Raw genomic sequence first — 16,881 nt, 5'->3', positions numbered from 1 at the left:
GAAGCAGAAACCATCCAAAACCTGACAAATTCAATGGACGAGAGAGTTCAGAAGCTCCTTTCGAACAAGGGGTCCTATGTGAAAATGTAACATCACCTAGAATAAAGTTTTGAGTTGAAAACTGATTTCAGTTTCTAACAACCTGCTAATGCTTATAATTTCAAAAATGACCATTTTTTTGGTCATTATTAAAATGAAAAGGTTGATCGAAAAGTTTGGGGGATCTAAGAGTGTGACAACCCAGTAGTCATGATTACTTCGAATTCTGACAATATGAGGGTCATGCTGCAGGTAGTGCAGCAAGAAGGCACTTATGTGTCTTGCGCATCTCGGAGCCCCAAAATTATTTTCCGGGCTAGATGCAGCTAAAAATTATTATTAATTTTAAATCTGGTGAAGCTTTAGTATAGATGGCCTAATAGGATCAGTGCTGCACACTGCTACAAAGCCCAAATTATTTTCCAGTCAAGATACAGATAAACATGATTAGTAATTTTAAATCTGGTGGAGCTTATTATAGATGGCCTAATAGAATCAGTGCTGCACACTGCTACAAAGCCCAAATTATTTTCCAGCCAAGATACAGATAAACATGATTAGTAATTTGAAAGCTTAAAACGGTTGGTAGGGTGATTTTAACCAATCATCAAGCTTTTACTCTCCCCAGGATGACACAGGGGTAGAAAAGTCGTTTCGGATCCATGATTTGTTCATCTTTATGAACGTGAGTCTGTCTACATTATCAGTGGAGAGCCGCGTGCGCTTATCTGTCAGCACACCACCAGCAGCGCTGAACACACGTTCAGACAGAACGCTGGCTGCGGGGCATGACAAGATCTCCAAGGCGTAAGTGGCTAGCTCCGGCCATTTATCCAGATTGGAAGCCCAAAAAGAGCAAGGGTCCAGTGACACAGTCATGGCTTCAATGTTTACTTGGAGATACTCCTGTACCATCGTCTCTAGGCGTTGACTATGTGTCAGACTTCTTGTCTCCTGTGGCCTTGCAAAGGATGGGCTAAAAAAGTGGTGAAATGATTCCGCAAAATTGATGTTACCAGCAGATACTGTGGTTCTGTTACGGTTTGAGTGCTGAACACTTGACGGTCCCACGGTTGGCAAGTTGGAACTGTGAGATTCACTACGTGCACCACTGGTATTTTGTGGAAAAGCACATGTAAGATTCTGCAACAGTCTCTGCTGATACTCCTGCATGCGTGCATCCCTTTCTATGGCAGGAATAATTTCTGCAAATTTACTTTTGTACCGGGGATCTAACAGTGTGGCAACCCAGTAGTCAGGATTATTTCTAATTCTCACAATTCGAGGGTCATGTTGCAGGTAGTGCAGCAAGAAGGCACTCATGTGTGTTGCGCATCCAGGAGCACCAAGTCCCTGTTGTGTTGGTGGCGAGGTAACAATCATGCTTCCTTCCTCTGTCCTCTCCCCCCAACCTCGCACAACAGAAATGTGATCAAGGTCTCCCTCATCTGATGAGTCTTCCATCAGTTCGTCCTCCACTTCTTCCTGGGCTCCTGCACCTTCCTCACTAGTTTGGCTGCTACCATGCACCCTGGTAAAACCATCTCCCCCACCCTCACTTGCCTGCCGCCTTGGTGCTGCCGACCGTCTGGACCTTGCAGATGTTAGCCCTTCCGCATACAACTCCTCCTCCTCTACTTCCTCCACCTCCTCTTGTGCCACCACCTGACTCCGAATTCTGTTTAACATGTGCTCCAGCATGTAAATCACCGGAATAGTCATGCTGATAATGGCATCGTCAGCATTAAACATCTTCGTCGCCATTTCAAAACTGTGCAGAAGGGTGCATAGGTCCCTGATCTGAGACCACTCCTCCAGCGTGATTTGCCCCACCTCTGGATCTCGTTGGCCCAGGCTATACGTCAGAACGTATTGCACCAGGGCTTGTCGGTGCTGCCACAGTCGCTGCAACATGTGCAGAGTTGAATTCCACCGGGTAGGCACATCGCATTTTAGCCGGTGAAGTGGCAGGCCCAACGACTTCTGTAGAGATGTAAGTCGCTGAGCTGCGGGATGCGAACGGCGGAAGTGAGCACACAGCGACCGTGCCCTCTGCAGAAGGCCATCTAGTCTGGGATAGTGGGCTAAAAATTGCTGGACAACCAGGTTCAACACGTGAGCCATACAAGGCACGTGTGTGACATTGCCCCGGCGAAGGGCCGCACCCAGGTTTGCAGCATTGTCGCACACGGCCTTCCCTGGTTTCAGGTCCAGTGGAGACAACCATTCATGAAATTGGTTCTCCAGAGCTGACCACAACTCCTCAGCTGTGTGACTCACATTTCCCAGACATTTCAAAGTAAAAACCGCCTGATGACGTTGAGCCCTACTGCCAGCATAGTAAGGAGGTGTGCAGGATCCCTTCTGCGCAGTTAGAAAGCTTGTGGCATGACCAGACAGGCTTTGGGTGCAGGTGGAAGACCGAGAGGAGGTTGAGGAGGCAGAAGCAGTGGAGGAACTTTGACATAAAGAGGATTGACGCACAACTCGTGGGGACGGCAATACTTGGACAGCAGCCCCTTGTCCTGCTGTCACCATAGTTACCCAGTGCCCAGTCAGCGACATGTAACGCCCCTGTCCATGCCTACTCGTCCAAGTGTCTGTGGTGAAATGCACCCTGTCACACACAGAGTTTCTCAAAGAAGCGGTGATGTTGTGTGCGAAATGCTGGTGGAGCGCAGGCACACCTTTCTTTGAGAAGTAGTGCCGACTGGGCATCTGGTACTGGGGCACTGCGACGGACATAAGGTCTCGAAAATCCTCTGTGTCCACCAGGCGGAAAGGCAGCATTTCTGTAGCCAAGAGCTTGCAGATGGTGAAATTCAACCTCTTAGCTTTCTCATGGCTAGGAGGAAATGGTCTTTTACTTGTCCACATCTGAGGGACCGAGGGCTGGCTATTGTGCTTAGACGGGGTTGATAAGGGTGTCCCCGGCAAACTGCCGGTCTGTGAGGAAGATGCAGGCGGACATGTTAGGTTGCCTTGATCCAAAGGTGGTGCTATCGATGTCGGACAGCGCTCAACACCAGCTGGTGTTACCACCTCCAAAGAAAATGATGACCTGCCAATCACGCTGGCTGTTGCGGGAAAAGAGGTGGCAGGTCTGCGCCCCAAAACAGATGTGACTGCTGTCCCCCCAGTCACAGAGGATGAAGAGGCCGCGGATGCACAAGATATGGCAGAAGGTGGATGGCCCGGCCGGCTAGGCCGCATTGTAGCACACTGAGCTTCCCACTGCAACTTATGCTTCATGTCCATGTGCCGGTTCATGCATGAAGTACTCAAACTATGTATTTTTTGGCCTCTACTTAGCTTTTGCTGACAAATGTTACAGATAACACGAGTTGGGTCATCTTTATCGATCTGAAAAAATGCCCAGGCTATGCAAGGCTTAGCACCCATGCGACCTGAAGAGCCACCACGACTTGTGGTGAGAGGCAGAGTTGTGTTTGAGGATGCAGTTGTTGACGTGCTTCCAGTACTACGTCTCTGTCCAGGAAGGCGCAACCTGACCTCGTCGTCACTAGCATCTTCCTCCACCTCCTCTGCTGACCTCATCTCTTGGCTGACTGTGGGTTGACAGTAAGTGGGATCTCCAACCTCATCATCATCACCCTGTGCGTTATCACACCCGTCGTCCTCAGAGCCAACCTGTTCCTGCCCTGACAAAAAACTAAAGTTGTCGCTCCAATCAGGTATTTGAGTCTTATCATCGTCTTCCTCATTGTCTCCACCAACAGGAGTTACAGTTTGGGAATGAGGGTCTACATTATGGTCAGAACCTTCTGCGTCTGGTCCTGGATCCGACTCATAAAGATTCTGGGCATCAGTGCAGATCATTTCCTCGTCTGGATTCACAGAAGCGCTGGAGTCGACCTCTGATTCCCAGGCTATAGTATGAGTAAACAGCTCTGCAGACTCAACTATCTGTTCTACCTCATACTCAGACGGGCAGCTGGAGATTTGGGAGCTGTGAGGAAGCAAGTGCGATTGGGGTGACACCTTTGAGGACTGGAGTATTTGTGATGTTGAAGTTGATGTGGAGGAGAGCCCACTTAAAGGAGCACTTGATATCCGTTGAAGCACCTGCTGTTTTTGTGCCTCATCTGGAATTTGTAGCGTTTGGCGTGGCCGTAAGAAAGGGATCTTATCACATTGTCCGCTAAAAGAAGTAGACATTTTAGTTTGGCTGGAAGATCGTCTTTCTTCTGCAGATGTTACTGTTGCTTTAACACCTACCCCACGGACACAACCTTTTTTCCCCTTCCCAACACGCCTATTCTCCTTTCCACCAGCAGCAGGCCTTTTTCCACTCATTTTGGTGGTTAACTAATTCACAACTCTGGAGTTGTTTGCACAAAAAAACAATGGATGGGAACCGAGCAGAGCTGAGTGGCCAAACTGTGGTATTAGGCCAAAACTATTGGCTGGGTTAGATGCAGAAAAAAATTATATTCAATTTGCAACCTGATGGAGGTCAGTATAGATGGACTAATAGAACAAGTCCCACACACAGCTAGAAGCCCAAATATTTTTTCAGAGGTAGATGCAGAAAAATTTTTTATTCAGTTTGCAACCTGATGGAGGTCTGTATAGATGGATTAATAGAACAAGTCCCACACACAGCTACAAGCGCAATATTTTTTCAGAGGTAGATGCAGAAAAAAAATATATTCAGTTTGCAACCTGATGGAGGTCAGTATAGATGGACTAATAGAGAAAGTCCCACACACTGCTAGAAGGCCAAATATTTTTTCAGAGCTAGATGCAGACAAAAAATTATTTTGAATTTGCAACCTGATGGAAGTCAGTATAGGTGGACTAATAGAACAAGTCCCACACACTGCTAGAAGGCCAAATATTTTTTCAGAGCTAGATGCAGAAAAAAATTATATTCAGTTTGCAACCTGATGGAGGTCTGTATAGATGGATTAATTGAACAAGTCCCACACACAGCTAGAAGCCCAAATATTTTTTCAGAGGTAGATGCAGATAAAAATTATTTTTAATTTGCAACCTGATGGAGGTCAGTATAGATGGACTAAGAGAGAAAGTCCCACACACTGCTAGAAGGCCAAATATTTTTTCAGAGCTAGATGCAGATAAAAATTATTTTTAATTTGCAACCTGATGGAGGTCAGTATAGATGGACTAATAGAGAAAGTCCCACACACTGCTAGAAGGCCAAATATTTTTTCAGAGCTAGATGCAGATAAAAATTATATTCAATTTGCAACCTGATGGAGGTCAGTATAGATGGACTAATAGAACAAGTCCCACACACAGCTAGAAGCCCAAATATTTTTTCAGAGGTATTGTAGATGCAGATAAAAATTATTTTTAATTTGCAACCTGATGGAGGTCAGTATAGATGGACTAATACAACAAGTCCCACACACAGCTAGAAGCCCAATATTTTTTCAGAGGTAGATGCAGAAAAAAATATATTCAGTTTGCAACCTGATGGAGGTCAGTATAGATGGAGTAATAGAACAAGTCCCACACACAGCTAGAAGCCCAAATATTTTTTCAGAGGTAGATGCAGATAAAAATTATTTTTAATTTGCAACCTGATGGAGGTCAGTATAGATGGACTAATAGAGAAAGTCCCACACACTGCTAGAAGGCCAAATATTTTTTCAGAGCTAGATGCAGAAAAAAATTATATTCAGTTTGCAACCTGATGGAGGTCAGTATAGAAGGACTAATAGAGAAAGTCCCACACACTGCTAGAAGGCCACATATTTTTTCAGAGGTAGATGCAGAAAAAAATATATTCAGTTTGCAACCTGATGGAGGTCTGTATAGATGGATTAATAGAACAAGTCCCACACACAGCTAGAAGCCCAATATTTTTTCAGAGGTAGATGCAGAAAAAAATATATTCAGTTTGCAACCTGATGGAGGTCAGTATAGATGGACTAATACAACAAGTTCCACACACAGCTAGAAGCCCAATATTTTTTCAGAGGTAGATGCAGAAAAAAATATATTCAGTTTGCAACCTGATGGAGGTCTGTATAGATGGATTAATAGAACAAGTCCCACACACAGCTAGAAGCCCAATATTTTTTCAGAGGTAGATGCAGAAAAAAATATATTCAGTTTGCAACCTGATGGAGGTCTGTATAGATGGATTAATAGAACAAGTCCCACACACAGCTAGAAGCCCAATATTTTTTCAGAGGTAGATGCAGAAAAAAATATATTCAGTTTGCAACCTGATGGAGGTCAGTATAGATCGACTAATACAACAAGTCCCACACACAGCTAGAAGCCCAATATTTTTTCAGAGCTAGATGCAGAAAAAAATTATATTCAATTTGCAACCTGATGGAGGTCAGTATAGATGGACTAATAGAATGATGCTATGCCCAAAAGATTTTACTTCACTAGGTGCAGTAAAAAAATTGGTATTCTATACACAGGTGGTATATCTTGCAACACAGATAGGCTACTCCACTGACTAACACAGTCTGCAATAGGCCAAAAAGGATTAGCTTTGCTAGATTCAGCCAAATGCTGTGAAAAAAACTTGCACAGCACTGGCACAGACCTGCCTGGCAAAAACTGATGGGAACTGATGTAACCTAGTCCTGAAAAGGACTCCAATTACAATTAGTCTTTACTCCCACAATCTATCTATTTAAGAGCACAGACCTGCCTGATAAAAGTCGTAGGAAATGCTGTAACCTAGTCCTTAAAAGGACTGCAATCACAACTATTCCCTACTCCCAAGCTATCTGTAGATTTGTGCGAAAACTGGCTTGAAATTAACAAGGTATAGCGCACACAGCAACAGCGGTGCCGTCTAACACGCAGCTGCAGCAGTGAGAAAATGGTGGCGACGGGGAAAATGGCTTGGTCTTATAGGGCAAGGACATGTGACATACACTGCCAATGACACATGCCCTTGCTTGTGTGAAAAAAAGCACTTCGCTCCGTGTGTGCGCTGCTGATAGGCTGACAGATTGCACCTCCCCACTGTAAATGCGGGAAAGAGAAAAAAAAAATGGAGATCTTCATTGTTCCTGCAGAGATCCATCCCCTGCCCCTCCCCCCACCCCGCTGTACACTCAAACTGCGTATTAACATTAATTTTCATCATTACTGAGAAAAAATCCAGTTATGATTTTGGTGCACGAACAGTTATCGAACATAACCTCGAACAGCCGAATTTTTCTCAAATTGTTCGTGTTCGCCGAACGGCTCGAACACCGCCCAAAACAGCTCGAATTTGAGATTGGCGAACAGTTCGAGTAGAACAACGCTCATCTCTAGTAATGAGGAGCAACGGGTTGGTATTGTGATCTCTCTATTGCAGGGAGATCCTCAGTACTGGGTGTTTTCCTTACCGCAGGACTCGGTTTGTCTCCATTCTGTGGAGGGGTTTATCGGAGCACTGGCCCTTATCTATGATGACCCTGACCGAGTCGCCTTGGCTGAGTATACGCTAAGTCATCTTCAGCAGGGTAATCGGTCAATGGAAACGTACAGTTCGGAATTCTGTAGATGGGTGACGGATTGCAAATGGAATGACTCAGCCCTTAGAAGTCAATTTTGTGAGGAGCTTACTGAAAGGTTGAAAGATGCCTTAGCAGTGTATGAAACCCCTCAGTGCTTGGAGGCTGCCATGTCTTTGGCCATACGTCTTGATAGGCGCCTTCGGGACAGATGGGTGAGACCACCTTCTCTGGGGCCTTCTTGTTGTGGGTGTGTACCCTTGCCAGGGGAGCGGTCTGGGGGTGAACCAGTAGTGGGGGAGGTGGAGGAACCCATGCAATTAGGGGGTATCTCTACATCATACATCTCCCCAGAGATTTACAAGAAAAAGGGAGTATGTTTTTTTTGTGGGGAAAAGGGACATTTTGTTGGGCCCTGTCCTTCAATTCCTAAACAAAAAGAGACTCGAATAACTCTGGAGATGGATAAACAAGGGGTGCATTTGTGGCCAAACTGCAGTTCTCGCTTTGTCCTGACAGTGGAGGTGGTGGTAGAGAGCAAAACCGAGAAAATTTCTGTGTTTGTTGACAGTGGAGCAGGCGTCAGGATGGTTGATGCTGAGTTTGTGAAAACTCATGGTCTTGCTTGCTGTGCTTTAGCTGAACCTATTTCCATCTTTGCCATTGACTCGGCGCCACTTGCACAGAAAGAATTTACTCAGATTGTGAATAATGTAAAACTGAAGGTGGGGTCAGTTCATTGTGAAATAATCCCTTGCTGTGTTCTGGACAATCTTCCCACACCAATCTTCCCACACCAATTGTCTTGGGTATCCCTTGGTTTGTTAAACATAATCCACTGGTGGATTGGCAAACTGGGGAGATTATTGAATGGGGAGATTACTGCCATGAGAACTGTTTAGAAATTTCCCTTGTTACTGTCTCAGGGTGACACTAGACCAGACTAGGAGGTCTCCACTTCCCCCTTTCCCTAGTGTCTGGGCTTCCTTTCCCTCTTCCCTCTGTATTGCACTAAGTCTTTCCCACACCTGGGGTGACAGTTTGTTTACAGATGGCGCAATGAAGCTTATAAGGAAATGAATACCTTACCAACAGTTATGCATGGTGGAGGATCCACAATGATGTGAGGTCGTTGTGCTGCATCCTCTACTGGAGGCCTTGACCGTATCACAGGAATCATGAAATCAGAGAATTATCAAGACATTTTAGAGCGAAATGTCCTACCAAGTGTAAGAAAACTTGGTTTGAGTCAAAGATCATGGGTCCTCCAGTAAGACAATGACCCAAAGCACATATCCAAAAGTACGCAGGAATAGTTGAAAAAGAAAAAATGGACTGTTTTAACAAGGCCAGCAATGAGTCCAGACCTCAATCTCATTGAAAATCTTTGGGGCGAGCTGAAATCTGCCATTGGGGAAAGAAAACTCTCCAAACATTTAAGAGCTTGAACAAACTGCAAAGGAAGAGTGGGAGAAAATTCCAGCTGACAAATGCAAAAATCTTATAGATGGCTACAAGAAACGTTTGGAGACTGTCAGCAATGCCAAAGGGTGTGCAACCAAGTATTAATTAGGGGTGCGTTTATTGCTGCACATTCTGTTTATTCTGTTTTTTATTTGAAATTGCAACATGGAAGTTGAAAAACAATGTTTTATTGTTGTATTACTTTGGACCACGAATTAAAAAATCCTGAAGAAATAACTTTGGTACATTTCCATTTATTTCTGAAGATATTGTACACAATGAAGGGGTGCCAATAATGCAATAATGGTGAACAGCACTGTATGTTTCTGGGAAACATCACCCATATAGTGATAAACAATACTTAAGCATATTAAATTGCATGCCTGCTGGATGGACCATTCAGAGAAGAACCAAACCAATGAGAGAAGAACCAAATAAGTGGTCTAAACATAACATAATATGAATTAAAATACCTTTATTGTAAATACAAGTGGCATGTGGTGGCAAAAGAGAGCACACACACAATAAAATAATGACAATGATGAAATATATACAAAATAAAATTGCTGCCATTGGACCCAGAGTAGTAATAGTTCAAAAAATGTAATAATCCGTGTAAAATCCAGTAAATGTACTCAGGCTGGGTAATTCATAAAGTGCAGATGTGCCAAAATGACATGATGTAAGTATATCTTCTAGTGAGAATATATAATCATTAATAGGTGGGGCTGATTGTACAGTACAACATGATGAATATCAATATATAAATTGAGGGAAGTAATTACAGAACCCCTCATACACTTATTGCACAAACAATTATAGATATATATAGTTTAAGCCCATGTGGCTTATCGTGAGTATAGAGTGGCAGCTGTAATTGCGCCCCTGGCCCTGACTGACAGCCAGCTCCAATGCAGAGCGAGTATCAGTCAGAGCCAGGGCCACGGTTATAGATACTGTTCTCTATACACAGAGCGGTGACTGGACCAGCGTCGGTGCCACCTTCATGACTGAGACCCGAATAAATAAAGTTAATTTTCTCCTCGCAGCGTTCGGCTAAGTGTGGGCTCCGGGCAGGTTAGTAACACCATTAACCTGCAGATTAACCACAAATCTGCAGGTTAATAGTGTTTTTTCTGGTGACAGGTTCCCTTTAAATAGCTCATAATGTCATCTGTTTTATATATGTCAAAAACGCTCATGACTTACTTTTAACAGATGTATTACAACATCATGTTACCCATAGGCACACATGTGTTAAAACAATTTGTCCCATGATATGTAATTTTTTTCTTGGACTGGAATACCATATTTTTTTGTAGTATGCTAACATAGGCTTCTTCTGGCCAGTATAAAGTAATGGGACACTTTTTAGCCTCCATTTAATAAACTGAGCCGTATGGACACATCTAACTTGTATGCTGTGAGCTTTTAGAGTCATTCCTACTCACTAACCCTCATGCGATGTCAATACATACATTGTGCCTACTAATCACAAGAGGTGCCCAGGATGTCTACAATCTAGTGTAAGTCAAGAAAGTTCGCACTACCCTAGTCCGACTGCTAGAGTATACAGGACCAGGGGCCTGCAAAGCTTTTTGCTCACCTCTACATTCCACCAATTCTTCATTGTACAGAATTTATTAAGTTTAAATATTCAAGCTTTACAAGAAACAGAGAAAAATTATAAAAAAAAGGTCTTGTCATTATCTAGCATTGCTAACTTTACTATAAGAGTACACAGAACGTACATTCATAGGAGGAAAAACAAAAATTTTCAAAAAACTAAAAATCCAGTTACATGCAGATTTGCTTTGTGAAGGGTGAAATTGCAGTAAAAATCGACAGCATAAATTGAAATACTGCAGATATAAAATCTACACTGCAGGGCAATTTCAGTGTGGATTCCGCATGGATATGTTACACAGCGTGTGGATAAGATCTGGTGAAATGACAGTAATTTTGCTGGCATAAATTATGCAGATTATCCACCTCGTGTAGACATATCCCTAAGGGTACTGTATGTTCACACAGTTTTTTATAAGATGGATTTTAAAGCAGATGTGCTTCAAAATTCACATAAAAAAAAAACAAATTTCAGTGAACATAACCTAAAAATGTTAAAAAGTATGGGATGGAAGCAGCACTTGCTGAAGCAATAATACTTCACACACTGCGACTTACCTTTTCATTTCCCAGGCGTCCTATTAAAACCACAGTATGAATATATGATTAGCAGTAGCACAAAACTGATACGATTCAGGAAGGTGCAGGCAATCTGTCTATTCTTCCCCACTGATCTGTTTACAAGCCTGAGCAATGTTGCTAGGACAAACCTCTCCGCTAATACACACAATGACACAGCTCACTGGCCAAGCACAAAATGCAATACAACCCATCACATGGAAATGAGCATTTATAGATGGTACATACAAACCACAGGCAGAGTATAATACACAAATGAATGATCACTTTATTAATACACTTCTCAGTCCGCACAGTTACCTTCTGATAACTTTTAAGGAAATTAGGTTCATTTAGATAGTTTCTTCATTAGTGTTTGTGTTCTAATTTTTCTTGAGTTTTTCTGGTTTGTACCTTCTGATTTGTTATTTTGGAGTAGTGTCATACACATATTGTATGTACAATCCTACTCCCATGTTAGCAGCTTTAATGCAGTTGTCCAGTACTTTATATGGATGGCCTATACTTAGGATAGGTTATCAATATCAAAATTTGTGAGGATATAACTCCTGGCACACGTGCTGATCAGCTGTTCTCCGATGAAAGTGATCCATTGCAGATCAGTACAATAGAGATCAGTCAACTGTATAGTGGCCGCAGTTGGGTACTACACCTCCACCTGTATTCCAGTAAATAGGGGTAGATCTGCAGAACCCCGCTGCAGACACTATACAGTTGTAGCTGTGTAGGTCTGTGTTGCACCAAAAACAGCTGATCAGTAAGTACCCCCACCAATATGATAATGATGAATAGTGATGAGCGAGCGTGCACGCCACTGCTCGGTACTCAGGGTTGCTCGGGTGGGAGCTCGGGTGCCCTCCCTGCATGTTTGGCGCTCTTTAGAGCGCCAGTTAACATGCAGGGATTTCCTGCCACTCAGTGTAATGCCGTAGCCATGTTGGTTGTGGCATTACAGTGATTGGCTGGCCACATAGCATCATCAGGTCTATATAAGCCCGGGCGCCGCCATACTAGTCACAGTCTACCCTGGAAACAGGCAGAGTAGTGAGAGCTGCTGCTGAGTGAGGGACAGAATTGGCAGTTTAATAGTTAGATATAGGCATTCCACAGCAAGATATATATATATGCATCTGAACTAACAGTCCTTCTGAGGACTAATAATCCAGCTGCATATATTATTGGTGATAGCAGTAGTTAGGCAGGCAGAGTTTGTGGACACTGTATACAGCACAATAGGGTCCATTGCACGTTCTGTCTGCTGCAGCTATTACAGATATCCATAGTCCTACATATCAGGGCTATTATGTTTTTGCTCTTAATTCTGATTATTTGCTTACAAAGCAATACAGTACTCCATTTTACTGCTCCATTTGCTTGTTAGCAGAATACAGCCAGATTTTTTTGATTTTATTTGCATTTCTGTATTGTGGAAGCAGAGAAACTTTTCCATCAACAGACGTGATCCCATATTACGGCAGTAATAATGCAGGCATTTTGTGGAGCGTGCCAAATATTACACTCCATTTAAAGTCAGCCAGATGTGTTTTGTTGAACCTATTCACACTTGGCCGCTGACCAATACTATACTACAAGGCCACAGCCTAAAACCGTGGTCGTCACACGTGATCCCATATTACTGCGGTAATAATACAGACAATTTGTGGAGCGTGCCAAATATTTTTCATTTAAAGTCAGCCATCTGGGTGTTGTGGAACCTATTCACAATTGGTCACTGACCAATACCACATCTATAAGGCCACTTCCTAAAACCGTGGTCATCAGACGTGATCCCATATTACTGCGGTAATAATCATCACATTTTTTGGAGCGAAATATTACACTTCAGTTAAAGTCAGCCAGCTGTGTTTTGTTGAACCTATTCACACTTTGTCACTGACCAATACTATACTATAAGGCCACTGGCTAAAACCGTGGTCATCACACGTGATCCCATATTACTGCGGTAATAATTGTGACATTTTTTGGACCGTGCCAAATATTACCCTCCATTTAAAGTCTGCCACTTGGGTGTTGTTCCTCCTATTCACACTTGGTCGCTGGCCAATACCACATCTATAAGGCCATTTCCTAAAAACCGTGGTCATCAGATGTGATCCCAAATTACTGCGGTAATAATTATGACATTTTTTGGAGCATACCAAATATTACCCTCCATTTAAAGTCAGCCAGCTGTGTTTTGTTGAACCTATTCACACTTTGTCACTGACCAATACTATACTATAAGGCCACTGGCTAAAACCGTGGTCATCACACGTGATCCCATGTTACTGCGGTAATAATTATGACATTTTTTGGAGCATACCAAATATTACCCTCCATTTAAAGTCAGCCAGCTGTGTTTTGTTGAACCTATTCACACTTGGTCGCTGGCCAATACCACATCTATAAGGCCACTGGCTAAAACCATGGTCCTCACACGTGATCCCATATTACTGCGGTAATAATTGTGACATTTTTTGAAGCAGGAGAAATATTACACTCTATTTAAAATGGGCAAGGCGTGTGGCAAGGGACAGAGAAATGGACGTGATGGTGCATGCAGAGGCCGAGGCCGTGGGCAACATGAAACTGTGCCTGCTGAGGGAGCACAACAAACACCCACATCATGTCGAACTACCTTCCTGTCCTAATTACTAGGGGACCGCGGAACACCACATTTGAAGCCAGAGCAGTGTTAAAAGGTTATTGGTTGTATAGCAGATAATGTTTTCAGTCAGCTTGCCACCACCACCCTGTCTTCCACACAGTCAAGTCTCAGTAGCCGTGAGTCTGGACCACATATTCCTCACCTGGATCCTCCTTCCTCCCACCATGCCGGGTGCCCGGAGACAACTTATCCCACACTTGGACACTCCAAAGAGCTGTTCAATTTTGCAGTTATAGATTCGGGCTCTCGCCCAACCCGCTTGAAGCATGGCAAGAGGAGATCGCATGTAGCGATGCCCAAATATTTGAGCAGCCATGGTCACACGAAGGCAATGGTGGGAAACTGTCGCAAGAGGTGGATGATGATGATGAGACACAATTTCCACCAAGTCAGGAGGAGGCCCAGGGTGCGTACGTGGAAGACGAGGTGGTGGACCATGAAGTCACTGACCCAACCTGGCAAGGTGACATACATAGCGAGGACAGCAGCACACAGGGGGAGGGAGGTGTAGCACCACAACAGGCAGGAACAAGCAGTGGGGTGGCCACAGACGCAAGGCGGACAACAGTTCCCTGGAATACGAACACGAGGGAACTTGCCAGTCCAATTGTCAGGTCTTCCAGAGTCTGGCTCTTTTTTAAAGACTGTCCAGATAACCCCAAAAAGGCCATTTGCAACCTCTGCCATGCCAGCATCAGCAGGGGCAGCAAAACTACCAGCCTGACCACCACCAGCATGCTCAGGCACATGACAGCAAAGCACCTGACTATTTTAGTCGAATGCCAGGGTCCAGAAACAGTGTCTGTGGGTGCCACCACTGCCCGTTCCGCTGTTGTGCATGCACGGCAATCCTCTGTCTATGGCGCAAGCGAAGATGCCTCCCGCCCTGCACCTGTCGTTGCAACTTGCAACCATGACTGTCAAGTTCCATGTCCTTGTCCCAGCGCAGCGTTCAGTTGTCCCTGCCCCAGTTCTTTGAACCCAAGTGCAAATATGTAGCCAACGCCCCACAGGCCACACTACTAAACTGCCACATTTCTCGAATGCTTGCACTTGAAATGTTGCCTTTTAGGCTTGTGGAGACGGAATCTTTCCGCAACCTGATGGCCATCCCTTGGTACTCGGTTCACAGCCGCCACTATTTCTCTCAGTGTGCAATCCCCGCATTACACAAGCACGTGTCCCAGAAAATTACCCGTGCCTTCAACAATGCAGTTACTGGGAAGGTCCACCTAACCACGGACACATGGACAAATGCTTGTGGCCAGGGACGGTACATCTTGCTGACGGCACACTGGGTTAATATAGTGGAAGCCTTGGACGGAACACATCATCCCGACGCTGAGGATTGCGGGTCCTGGGTCAACCAGGGTTGCCCCCCACATTTTACAGTTCCTGCAACACCTCCTCTTCACTTTCCATCTCTGAAATGACCACATCAGTCGGAAGCTAGAAGCACTCCAGCACTGCCTTGGCCAAGCAGGAATAGGCAATGCTGAAGCTAATATGCTTAGGGGACAAACCGCACACTGCTGAACAGTTGTTGACAGATGTAAAAGAGCAGGCAGATCTGTGGCTGTCACCGCTGAACTTACAGCCAGGCATGTGTGACATGCAAAAGTAGTGTTGTTGCTTCAAAAGCATCAAGCAACTACAAGAGATAACACAATCACAGGAGACAGGAAGTGTTGTGCTTCGAAAGCATCCAGCAACTACAGGGGTTAACACAGTCACAGGAGACAGGGAGTGGTTAGCAGAGCCCCAGGGGGATTGTGGGGAGCTGGTTTATTAGTCTGGCTGCAACCAAGGGAAAAGTGGTGAGTGTGATCTGTATCTCACAGAAGTGCCAGCAAGGGAACAGGACTCAAGTCAAGAGTGAAGCTGAACACAGGTCAGAAAGACTTCCTGAACTAGCAGTGCCGGGTATCATTGGGCAGGAAGATAAGGACTGGAAGGAATTGTGTCACAGGGATCATCTCCCTCATCAAACCCTTCCCTCCCCTCCATCTCAATGCAGGATAAAGGATACTGTGTACTACTGTGCCTTTGTGAAGGAAAAGGCTGTTGGTGTGGGTGAATAGAGGTGTGCTTCTAAATAGACTTGATCTGTGCTGTATTGTGCTACTAAGAAAGGCTGTCTATTAATGTGCCTTTAAGAAGAAACTGTCTGTTACTGAAGCCTGTTGCTCTAAAGACTTAAACTGCACTGGCCATGCGGCTTTATTAAATGCTACTTTTCAACTGTTCATGAGGACTCTTGTCAAATGTGTCTGGTCAGCAAGTGAATCCATCTACGAGTCTGTGCCTGAGGGTCAATACCCCTGGTAATGCAGCGACTTGCTGGCATTACGGTAATGATCCAGGATGTGTTTTACCTGACCATGTACCTTCCCCCTCAGGTGACTGGTCACATGACTGTGACATAGCACAGGTCCTGCGCGCACAGAATGTCTGTCTGATCACATGACTGTGACATCAGAAAGGTCCTGTCTGTGTCTGTGTGTGTGTGCACGGGATGGATATATAAACCCTGCTTGATGGGAGACAGGTGTGTTCTGTGAGAGAGGCGTAAGGCCTGTTCCCATGTGTGTGGGACACCGACCGTGTGAGGCCTAGTGAGGCCGAGTGAAGCCTGGCAACCTGAAAGGTCGAGACTGGATCCTGTGTGGATGCTAGTGGCCTTGGAAGGCAGAGGTTTGAGGAAGAGTCCTGAAAGGCAAAGCCTGGATCCTGTGTATGTCAGTGGCCTTTGAGGGAACGACGGGTAGAGACCCCCACCTGGGAAGCCGCAAAGCCACAGTGGTGGCGGATTAAAAGGACTGCAGCAACTAAACCCGGCAAAGGTAATACACTTTGTTATATGGACACTTGTCCATTGCTGAAGTATTACCTTGCTGAAGGCTGTAACCTGGGCCAAGTGGGCCGGTTTGCCACTTGGGCTCGTGGACATTATATGTGTGAACTGTGGTTTATGAAGTGCAATAAACTGCAGCATTGTGAAATACCGGAAAGACATTGCTGGTGTGCATTAATTGACCCGGT

The 16,881-nt window shown here is 44.6% G+C and overlaps 1 protein-coding gene across 4 annotated transcripts in view; it reads right to left on the bottom strand.

Moving 5' to 3' along the window:
• Positions 1 to 11,306, bottom strand: part of LOC141252842 (uncharacterized) — a 206,822-nt gene extending 195,516 nt beyond the window's left edge. For 3 of the 4 annotated variants that reach the window (XM_073670602.1, XM_073670599.1, XM_073670601.1), the window contains exon 1: positions 11,151 to 11,306. The gene's annotated coding sequence lies outside the window, so the exon portion shown is untranslated. The remainder of the gene's footprint in view (positions 1 to 11,150) is intronic. The other variant, XM_073670600.1, reaches the window with a different exon arrangement.
• Positions 11,307 to 16,881: the final 5,575 nt, after the last annotated feature.

Source organism: Phyllobates terribilis, unplaced genomic scaffold, assembly GCF_046119375.1.
Source record: "Phyllobates terribilis strain yellow unplaced genomic scaffold, ASM4611937v1 Scaffold_2__4_contigs__length_985480577, whole genome shotgun sequence".
Taxonomy (NCBI): domain Eukaryota; kingdom Metazoa; phylum Chordata; class Amphibia; order Anura; family Dendrobatidae; genus Phyllobates; species Phyllobates terribilis.
Note: the sequence above shows the minus strand (reverse complement) of the source record. Positions and strands in the feature narration are given on the sequence as shown.